Source organism: Brienomyrus brachyistius, chromosome 14 (assembly GCF_023856365.1).
Source record: "Brienomyrus brachyistius isolate T26 chromosome 14, BBRACH_0.4, whole genome shotgun sequence".
Classification (NCBI taxonomy): domain Eukaryota; kingdom Metazoa; phylum Chordata; class Actinopteri; order Osteoglossiformes; family Mormyridae; genus Brienomyrus; species Brienomyrus brachyistius.
The window spans coordinates 5,314,114-5,326,022 of record NC_064546.1 but is presented as its reverse complement, the minus strand read 5'-3'; the positions used below and the strand labels follow the sequence as shown (position 1 = coordinate 5,326,022).

General features: G+C 40.5%; 1 long non-coding RNA gene across 1 annotated transcript; it reads left to right on the top strand.

Moving 5' to 3' along the window:
- Positions 1-3,620: 3,620 nt before the first annotated feature.
- Positions 3,621-5,375, top strand: LOC125707212 (uncharacterized). The gene is made up of 2 exons (XR_007382247.1): positions 3,621-3,697; positions 4,826-5,375. It is a non-coding gene; the product is annotated as an uncharacterized LOC125707212 (long non-coding RNA).
- The last annotated feature ends 6,534 nt before the right edge of the window (positions 5,376-11,909 follow it).

Here is an 11,909-nt window from a genome sequence, read left to right as displayed (position 1 = left end):
TGGTGCGTCGCTGGTGTCATCAAACTCCTGGCTGTCACTGTCTGTATGAGACCGGCCACAATTTGACAATTGTTCGCCATTTGACAGCTGCTTGCCGCAATATGCCTCAATAAAGGAAATGCTTTGTGGATCTACGCGCATATGGTACCACCCAAAACAGACCCGCCTGAAAGGGGCGTCGACGTGGGTGCGCATGCGCCAAGCGTTGGATTATCGATCGTCCATTCCGCCCCGCGTTGTTCAAACAGTGCAGACGCATGTGGCGGAGCTCCGGGATCGCTTCGTCCTATTTCTTCTAAAAGTTTGCTGCTTACATGCTTTCTCCAACCTGGTAAATATCACTAAAGTCTTTCGTGGGGATTAAATGTAATGAGTGCTCGCTTCTTTTAAAACGACGGTCTGTATGTTTATTGGTTTCGCTTGCGAATGTTTAAATTTGCTCTTCTGCTGCTTCTTTCGGGCATGTTTGTTTAAATTCACCCTTGCATTTCTTTTAAAATAGCACTAAAGTTTTTCTTCTTTAAAACATTTTGGTGCTTTCTTCTTTTAAAATACGCCCTGGTGCTTACTAACAACACGCGGCTATGGGCCGGACGGACCCCCTGCTGAACGTGTATGCGCTAGCTTGCCATCATCCTACTCTGTTTTATTATTCCTTAACGTAATTTAAAAAATCACATTAATAAATACCTGTAATGTATTTTTATTCTATTAAAGTTTAACGGCAATCTCCCAAACCATATGGCCCCCTATCGGCAACATGTGGCATACGCATTTTTGGTACCATATACGGGCATAAGCCCTCGACCAATCAGAATAAAGGACACGCCCCCTCTCGCGTATGACGTCAGAGGAGCAAAATTAAACTCCGCCCAATGTACCACCTAACATCTCTCTACTACAGGGGTCTCAAACTGCCGGTCCGCGGGCCATTTACGGCCCTCCCTCCGGCCCGCAACTGACGTTAAAAATATAACGCAATCCGGCCCGCAAAATATTAATTAATATTAAATCATTTTTGTAGTTATTTTATAGCAATTTAAACTACTCATTCAATGTACAAAAACACAAACAAAAACACGGTTAAAAAAATTAATACGGTGCTAGCGTAAAAAAATCTACATGTGCCAGCAGACATGCTAAGAAGAGCTAGTTTCGGGGCTTTAGCAGTTTATTTTTGTTTGGCTGTGAACGAGTGTCTTATTCCAAACCGAAAAGGAAAGTGGATGATGAACACAGACAGTTTCAGGAAAGATGGATGCAGTATTTTTTTGTGGAGTTTAATGGAAATGGCACCTGTCTAATATGCAAAGAAAAAGGAATACAATCTCAAGCGTCGTTACTCTACTAAACATGGAGACCAGTATGAGAAGTACCAGGAAGACGAAAGAAAAAAATGAGCCCCCCAGTTGCAGAGAGAGCTAACGTCCCAGCAAACTCTTTTCTACAAAGCCAAAAAGGATGCTGATGCTGATGCATGCAGTTGAAGCGAGTTATGTGGTGAGTGAGATGATCGCTAAAGCAGGAAAGCCATTCACTGAAGGGCAGTTTATGAAGGACTGTATGTTGAAGGTCGCTGATATTTTATGTCCAGAAAAGAACATGTTCAACAATCTCTTTATCGGCAAATACAGTGGCAGAGCGGATTACTGAATTATTGAGTGACATTTATGATCAGCTACGTGGGAAAGCGGGGGTTTTCACTGCATATTCTGTGGCGCTTGACGAAAGCACAGACAAAACTGACAATGCTCAGCTAGTTTTCGTCAGGGGTATTAATGAAAAGTTTGAGGTGACAGAAGAATTGCTGAGTTTGTGTCCAATGCACGGCCGGACAACAGCCAAAGATATATTTCAGCAGTTGGGCGACGTGATTGAACGCGCTGGTTTACCTTGGAACAGACTAATAGGCATTACTACCGATGGCGCCCCGTCTATGACAGGTAAAAGAAAAGAAAAGAAAGTTAGAAGAGGAACATGCAGATCCAGCGGTTGTTCTGCACTGCATTATACACCAACAGGCACTGTGCAGCAAATGCTTGAAATATGAACTTGTCATGTCTGTTGTCCTAAAATGCATCAATTACATCAGGTCAAGGAGTTTACAGCACCGCCAGTTTCGTGCCTTTTCAGAAGAAATTGAGGCAACGTATGGCGATGTACTTTACTTCACTGAGGTGCGCTGGCTCAGCAGGGGAAATGTCTTGAAGAGATTTTTTGAGCTAAGAACAGAGGTGAAGAGATTCATGGAAGATGGCAGAATGGATGTTCCTGAATTTGATGATCCTAAATGGGTCATGGACCTTGCATTCTTAGTGGACATTACACAGGAACTGAACATCCTTAACCTGAAGTTCCAGGGCCCTGGTCAGCTTATCACAGCAGCGTATGAAAGTGTGAAAGCCTTCTGCACAAAATTAAGATTGTGGAAAACTCAGCTTTCTGCAAAAAACCTCAGTCATTTCACAACATGCAGATCTCTTGTGGAGGAGGGCATAGCATTCAATGGTGATGAATATGCATCTGCTGTTGAAAACCTACTTCCGGAATTTGATGTGTTTTGCAGACTTCAAGGCACACCGTGACACTTTCCAGCTGTTTGCAGACCCCTTCTCAGCTGATGTGGAGAGTGTCCCAAATTTGTTGCAATTGGAACTTATTGACTTGCAGTGCAACAGTGAGCTAAAAACTAAATTCAGAGAGGCACAGGGAAATGCAGACAAGACTGCACAGTTTGAGAATTACCTCCACGCTTCCCAGAGCTGTCCAAAGTGTTCAGTCGGTTAATGTGCCTTTTTGGAAGCACATATCTGTGTGAGAAGCTTTTCTCAGCTATGAACTTTAACAAATGCAAGTTCAGGTCCAGGCTTAGTGATGCTCATCTTAAGCTGTACTAAGGGTTTCTACTGTGAACACCATCAGGGCCAATGTGGCGCAGTTGTGAGAGCGAAAGCGCTGCCAGGTGTCTGGCAAGAAATAGCATAGTTTGAAAATGTATTGCATTTGTTCAGTGTAAGGTTGTTTGTTCAGAATAGTTTTGATAAGCGACTTAAAGTAAAGTAGGTAACTGTTAATTAAAAAGTAAAAAATATATAACATAATACAGACACTGTTGTTTATATTTTTGTTAAGTATAACAGAAATATGTTAGTAATGTAAAAGAAAGTTAACTCTGCAATTAAAGTAAATTTCCAGAAATGTTGTGCTTGAATGGTAAAATGGCCCTCCTATGAAATATCAGTCACAGCAATGGCTCCCAGCCAATTTGAGTTTGAGACCCCTGCTCTACTACAAGGGGTCAAAACAAAAACTAGAAGAAAAAAAAGACCAACTATAGTAAGCATAATTAAACACAACTACTGTAGGGAGCAGGACTGGGGAAACCAAGCAGAGCACCATAAGCACAGAGACCTAATACATATATCACAGTTATCAAGGATAAAGTCAACAACTCACTGGAGAGCAAAGCAGGGCAGGCACTTAAATACACAGTAATCTGGGGCATACAAGAAACAGGTGTAAGACATAATCAATTAACCAATCAGCACAGGGCACAGGACAACAAGCAACAAAGCACAACAATCAAGAGCCTCAGGGAAACAAACACACAGGTGAATCTAATAAAATGAATCATGGAACTTGGATACCGACCGAGAAACTGGGGAACAGAATCTAACGCTGGGAGAACAACAGACAGGTAAAGCAAAACAGAATGCAAACCACAAATCTCAGAAACTTGAAAAACTAATACAAATGAAACACTAGGGAATAAATCTAGCAAATACAAAAGCAGAGGTGGTTAGACTTGAACACATGACTGACTAGTAGCCACACACTCAGTTTTTAGCACTTCGCAACAATACTGTGAGCTAGGGTAGCACATGAAGGACTTGGGCACAAGGAGAACAGGATGGCCAGAGACACCAGCCCATTTCAAGATGGCTTCCAGTCGAAATTTAATTATTATTTAAGTAGTTTATGAACAAATAATGGTTTTTAATATTTGGAAAGGTTATACCAAAATTATTTCATTTTGGGCTGAAATTGTTTTCCCTTATTTTTCACTATTATGTGTACTGCTACACTATGGGATCCCTGCAGGCGAGCAGCATCAGATCTGGTGAAAGCTGTACAGTTACCACTCTAACTGAAAATACCGCATACAGTTTAGCCAAACCAGAACCCACCAGTTTATCCTGAAATTGATTAGATTAAATTATCCCTGTGACATTTAGAGGGATAAAAAGTCATTTTAATGCAAATTATGTGGTGGAATTTGTAATCAAAGCTGTAGCAAAAATTTAACGCTTAACCGAGAAATTTGTTTTACCTTGATCGCTAATGCTGGTCCTGAAAAGGCTGCATCTGTAAAAATCTGATATTTCACAAATGTGTCAAGGAGCAGTGATAACATTTATTGATCACTGACATGAGCTCAATTCAAACTCCGGTCTTATACAGTAGATAGGAATACGGGAGAACACCAAGTTCATTTGAAATATAAACATATTTATTTACATATTTAAAATACATTTAATTTGCAAACAAACTTGGTAAATACTTGAAATACTCATGGCTTATTAATTTCTGATTGCACCCATAACCTCAAATTAAATATATATAATATATTCATTTACTTATTTGCATACATACACTGAGCAGGGACTAATATCTGACCCTGAACTGATCCTTGAAGGCTTTTTGGCTGGGGGCTCGTCTTAGACGTCCACCTTGATTAGGGGGGCGTACCTCTTCAGCCCCAGAGTGGCAAAGGTCTCCACTATTCGAATCACGTTTTTGGGTCCCACCAATTCTGTCATTTTAGGGCAGAGGTAGGACCCTACCTCCCTCTGCGTTCCTGCCTGCCCTGCCGTCTCGCCTGCCCTGCCTACCTCGCTGACCCTACCTCCGTCTGCGTCCCTCCCTGCCCTGCCGTCTCTCCTGTCCTGCCTGCCTCGCTGACCCTACCTCCGTCTGCGTTCCTGCCTGCCCTGCCATCTCGCCTGCCCTGCCTGCCTCGCTGACCCTACCTCCGCCTGCGTCCCTGCCTGCCCTGCCGTCTCGCCTGCCCTGTCTGCCTCGCTGACCCTACCTCCGTCTGCGTCCCTGCCTGCCCTGCCGTCTCGCCTGCCCTGCCTGCCTCGCTGACCCTACCTCCCTCTGCGTTCCTCCCTGCCCTCCTTGCCTTCCTCATCTTATCTCCCCGATCTATCCTCCTCGTCTTTCCCCATCCTCTCGTCGCCTCATCTCATCCCTCCACATAGGACTGACCCTTTAGGATAACGACCCACGGACCCGGACCCGACCTTTCCTTTGGATTTCCCTACTGGCTTTTGGTGTACCCGGCTCTGTAAATAAACAGCACTTGCTCTACATTCAGGGGTCTGACTCTTCCCTTTTCCTGGGCACAACACTATGGGTCATTCTTAGGAACTTGAAAATTAAAAAAAAATGTTACCATGACATACAATATTTGTCTTTTATGTAGAGTGATTGACACTAACAAGATAAGGTATCTTTTTAGGTTTATTAAAATTATGTAATTTGATTTGATTTATTATTGTTTATTATATAAATGTAGAAAAAATATATACATTTTCATTAATGAATTCATAATAAAATTTATTTTTAATTAATTAAAATTTAAACATGCCAGCTAGCCTTGAACCCTTGGCCTTCAAGGTGTAAAATCCGGCATCGGATCCAACTCACCACTCGGTGGTGATCAGCTGACAGCTCAGCTCCTCTCCTAGCTCGAGTGTCCAAGACGGCCTTAGTAAACCTACTCAGCAGCAGTTCTGCAGATGAATGCTAGAGGTCAGAGGACAATGGTCAGTCTCATTAAAGTGTAAAAATAACAGCTCTATACAACAGAAGTGCACAAAGTCCTCTCATCTACCATCTGGGTTCCAAAAGTGGGTCATACTCAGGTGACAGAATAGTTAGGATAAAACTAAAATATTTAAACATAATTTAATGAAACAATTAATCCACATCCCTATTAAAGATTACATTGTCTAGTTAGTATCCTTGTGAGAAAGCTAAGACAATGCCAGTTTTTTTCTCCAAAAAGTTAGTTACACTAACCCTAACCCCATTATACAGTACTATCCAGGCAGTGGAATTGATTTTCATGAAACAAAATATTGGAATGTTAGGAGAGCAGAAGCTGAGAGCTGGAATGCCATCGATGGAATGCCCTGGGCTTCCTGGGATGGGCTTCAGGCCGACTGTGATGTCATAAGTGATACAGGAAGTAGGGTGGATGGCGTGGGGTAAACAAGAGGCATAAGTGCAGCAGATAAGGAGCCCTGTTTTTGCTGATAATGTAATCCTAAATCTGGCTCCTTTACATATAAGACAAACAATCCTTTCTACAGCACAGAGCACTCAGGGCTTGAGTGTCCCTCTGCTGTGTGTAGCAGCATAGCTGGAAATGCGCTTTGTATATGAACAATTAAGTGTTGACATAGAACACAATGGGGTGCATAATGGCTCATAAACTCCCCCAAGGTTAAAAGGAAATGTCACAGATCGGCTGCCTTTACCACTCGGTAGTATAAAATGCTGGCTGCGCGCATGAGCTTCAGTTTAATGCTTACTGCATTTCGAATTGCAGCTATGGAACTTATGGACTTTAGAACTTATGGCCTTTATTGGACACATTAAAGACATTTCTTCCAATAAATGCAGCAGCATCCATAAGAAACAAAAATATACATCGTACCTAACTAATTAAATTTTAGTTTGTAAATAGGTTTTGAAATAGGTAACCCCCTGGGTTATCGCCATGGCGATTTTTACCACAGACACGGTATTAAAAATAGTAGCCAGCATATTTTATTTTTTCTCATTCAAAACACAGATGAGTTTTGGCACACAGACAAGTTAACAGGCCTTGGAATAAACAGCTACATTGAATAATGTTCAAATTCTTTTTGATCTGTGGCACTGGTAAACAGTAGTGTTTCCAGAAAAGCAGATACCCTGAATATCAGAAACCATACCCATTGTTAAAGGTATAACCTTCAAATTAATGTTATTAATGGCAAAGGTTTTGATTATTTTATATACATTATAAAACTGCTGTAGTGTTTAAAAGTGATTTATGTCAATAGAGTGGATTTCATGTCCTTTTAGAGCTGTTGTTTTAGGATCCATTTCACATTGAGGTCAAACCAAAGACTGCAGGTTTCCTTGCCATTGTTATGAATTTGTTTTGTTACATAAAAGAATGTGTCTGTCAGAGCAGAATCTCAGGGACACAAATGCAGCGAGCTGGGGTTTACTGAGGTACACCAGAGAGTGTGAACAGTGAATCAGCAGGCAGAGATCAGTGTCGAGGTCACGAAGGCAGAAGGGTCAGCAGCTGGGGGAGTCAAGGAGGTAAGGGACACTGGGGAGATCTGAGGGAGGCTGTGAAAAAGGCAGTCAGGAGCTGGGGATGAGAGGCAAGCAAGGGCAAGACGCAAGATAGAGATGAAGCTCTCAGTGTGTCGCAGTGCACAAACAATTCCTCATACCATGTGCTCGGCCTGGTGAGCTTAATCAATCAGGCTGCTCGTTAGCCTGCATGTACATGTGGAGAGTGATGGTGCCCTGCATTCTTATTGAAGTGACCCTACCCTGACAGACACACAAACATACACACTATCGCTAAATCTTTTGCTTACTTGACTGCCAAGAAAAATCATAAGGCATTTATGCGTCCTCGTGGTGGAAATGTCGTGAGTGGCCTTCTCCAACAACCCCCTGGGAAGACAATTGTGGTGCAGAAACACTTGAGATTGCAACATTAAGTCCTTCTTTTGAAATCTAACAGACATCAGATCCATTAAAACTATTAGAGGCAAAGTGAAGAAGGAGACGAGTAAATGGAGTGCACGGACTGAAGATAGACAGGTCCTCAGGTCAGACATAAATATGTTACAGAGGGGCTGTGTTTTGATTCTGTGTCCTCTGAAGGAAAAAGTAGCCTGTCATTGATATAAAGAGACACTCAGATGTCTTGTTTTGTGACAGAAAATAGAGGACGGATTGAAAACAACAAGGGCCAGGTCCAGGCACAGATTCTAATGGGCACAAGGGGGCCAGGCGAAGTTATGAAAAAAATACATATTCATATGTATAATTTATAAATAAGAATAATTATTAAAAACTAAAAACAATTTACAAAAATAAACGATACTCATCAAATTATTATATTTATGTAAAGGCAGAAACATGGACGGCTCAAGGGCCCTTGAATACCTGGGGCCTCCCAAAGTAAAGCTTTGCCTGGGGTCCCTGAAAAGGTAGATCCGGCCCTGAGTATAACTCTCTATTGCACAATTACAGTTATGTCACAATACTTAAGAAAATATCATCTGCAACTTAAGAATGGAGATATATTAATTTTTATGATCAATGTATTTCAGATGAAGCCGTTCATGTCTGATATGGGCAAATCACATAAATATGCAGCATTTTTTAACTATGTGCATGCAAAAATCTTTATGTGGACTTATACACTTTAGGTGTTTACTACTGAATACTGCAATATTGTATACAACGTAGTTTGAATCTCTAGGTCTGGGTTAATCCTGCCAAGGCGAGGCTTTTGTCAATGGTGGTGCCAAAGCATTTGGAAGACGAGCATTAGATTGTGGCATTACTTTAATCTTGAGTTTCCAGAGAATTGATGTTTTGGCTGGAATAAGGAATCTCTCCATTCGACAGCCTGCTTTGGGGGTGATGGACTGCCATCCATATGGATACCTTGGCAAGCTGTGCACAGATATGGGATGAAAGTTAAATCTGAGATAGAGAATAGAGAGACAGAACCATGTGTCGTCAACACAGTGGTTTGTGAGTAACTAAAGTGACATGAACCAGGAAACAGTGCAGGGAAAGACAGTAGGATATCCAGCACTGGTATGTATGGGTTACAGGCACAGAGGAAGCTAGACTGGGCTACCTGTTTGAACCTACGGGTCCAGTCAAAAGTTTGGACATGCCTACCCTTAGAAAGGTTTATTTGTACTATTCCCTACATTTGAGTCCCAACCGACAGTGCTCCCCCTAAACAAATGTTTTTGTTTAAGACTTCTATGGTTACTACATAATTCCAAATATGTTATTTTATAGTTTTGATGTCTTTATAATTATTCTAAAATGTAGATAATGGTACAAATAAACCATTATATTGTCAGATATGGAACATATGTGTCAATATAGTTTAAATCCTGCATTTTTACATCTGGAGGGGGGTTACTGTTATTTTTAATTTGTCAGTGGCAAAACTTTCTGAAATTTTCTTAAAAAAAATAACCTGGAAATAAGTAAGCATGCTGGTCAGATCTTCGTAATTTATCATCAGTCCCTCAAGACAACAGATTTTGAAGTACAAAACATTTTCAATTCAATTATGTCACACTAAAGATTGCTGCCTGTGTTTTTTATAATTTGATTTTCAATCGTTATACAAATTGAATAAGGGTTCTGCAGAAATTTAAGAGTTAGTCCCTTGTGACTCAGGGCAAGACTGACATGATCTCTGTATTGATTCTAACAGGGGATATGGCGTTATTTAGTGACCTGCAACTTAATTCTGGTAAAAAAAAATTAGGTATTGTGATGTCGCACACACATACCTAACTGCAATGCTGTGATCTCGCTCATAATATAATGCATTATTCATAGGCATTCAGCTTATACATTATTTATACAGTTTATGCCTCTTTAGTTGGTTGGATTCTTATTTTAGATATAGAAATTCTTGCAGTTTACATAAAGCGGATGTAGGTTTTTCAAGTTGTAAAAATCTTTAATATTTATGCTAAATTCACCTTAGAAATTCTCTGGAAAGTTAAACATTCATGAAAATTCATCCATATGCAAACGTAATAGCAGGATTAAAGTGCTGAAAAATAACTGTTATTCCCTTAGGGTAAGAAAACTATTTAAAATGCAATAGTTTAACAGTTGGTGTTCTGATCAATTGATTATGGAGAAAGTGTCAGACATTGACCTGTTACAAAACCAGGGTGACAGACTGGCTGGAGAGGGGAAGAATGTATAAAGCTGCATTTAAAGGTATATATTTTGACAAAAAATACTATCAGTATCTGTACCTGTCACGATCATCCGCGGGCAGAGCGGCAATCGTGCGGGCAAGCGGGGAATCAGGAAGCAGGAAGGCAGAATACGGGGCAAACGGGGGTTTAATTGAGGAAAACGGAGCGAGTACAGCGGGGCGGGACACAGGCATTGACAACATCAATGACGGACAAAGGACTCGGGTAAGACACGGACTGAAATACACAGGACTGATTGAAAATAAGCAGACACAGCTGGGTACAATCCGGGAAACACACGTGGGTAAGCAGGGGGCGTGGCACACAGGAGGAGCCGACGAGCAGGGCATGACAGAACCAATCATAAAATATGGATCAGTTTCATTAGTAAGTGATACATTTTCATCAACAAAGAGGGAGGCACAGACATATCTCTTACTGTATATGTCTCTTCTCAAAAATGTATCAGCTATCAAGTGAACTCACCAGCCAGATACTTTAACCTGAAGAATACATTCCAGAATTACCTTAATGAAGAATTATAAGTGATGATTTCTTGATGCTAACAGACATGAATATATATTAACAAATAAAATGTAGTAAAACAAAAGTATTGTTTAGGCAAAATGATTTCAAGCACTTTTTTATGTAGGTCTAATAACTTGTAGTATGGTGATGAGGTAGAAATGCCACAATGCCTGAATACCACTTGATTGTTTGGTTTGGTGCTTTATATGTGTAATACCTTTATTGTTAATGAGTATTGCTTGTTTATTGGGATCATTGTTTTGTATGTGCCCTGATGTTTATTTAAATATGAATTAATTTACAGCAGGAAAGGCAGAGTTTATGTAGGTCAACTGGTGGAGTCCTGATGGAGGCAGAGGGATACAGTTTTCAGACCGTCACCTACAGGCCCTTCTTTCTGTGTAAATGTTTCTGTTCATCTTATTGACAAAAGAACGTTTATAGAAATAAAGGATACTGTATATAGCAGATATCTGCTGGATGTCTCCCTATCAGTGGCAGCTTCTCTTTAATTGAAGCCACAACAACTTGTTTTGTCCCAGAAAAGCCCCTCAAAGAAAATAGCTTTGCCAAATATGCCACCATTTATAAAGCATGAGGATTGCAAATGAACCATCCAAGTTTGGTGAGTTGGTGTCCCCTATCAAAACGATACTACTGGGGTGTAAATCCTCACTGATAAATCACTTGGTGTCTTTTGGAAACAAGTTTTCATGGCCCTAAAGGGAGATAATGACTTTGATTTAATGATAAAATTTGATGTTGGGTTATGTTGGTTTGAAGCATGTAATACAATGAAGTGTCTTGGATATGGAAATGAGGATCATTTAATTGCACACATGCCCAGAGAAGGGGAATGGTATAAATCAGGGAGAAAATGATGGTACTACTGAGAATCAGACAGAAAAAGTAAATATCAATTTAAGATTCAAGAATTTATTTGTCACATACATAGTTATAGAGGTACAATGTGCAGTGAAATGAAAAGCTAGCCTGTTCCAAGCAAAACAAAATAAAATAATAAAAATAATAAAAAATGAAATAAAAATAGCAAAAATAATAAGTTAATGGGAGAAATAATGAAATTAAGTGTAATATGAAGTGACAGTGCAGCGTTACAGTGAGTGTTCATGAGTTTTAGGTTCAAATGTTTGTTTTGTTGGCATGTCAGAGTTCAGCACTGATGACCTGGGGGGAAAAGCTCCTACTCATCTGCACAGTCACTTGCCTGAATTGAGCAGGCTGAACAGTTTGTTTCTGAGGTGGGTAGGATCCCTAATCATTTAAATTACCCTGGTAGATTTCCTGCTGAGAGGGCAGTGCTGC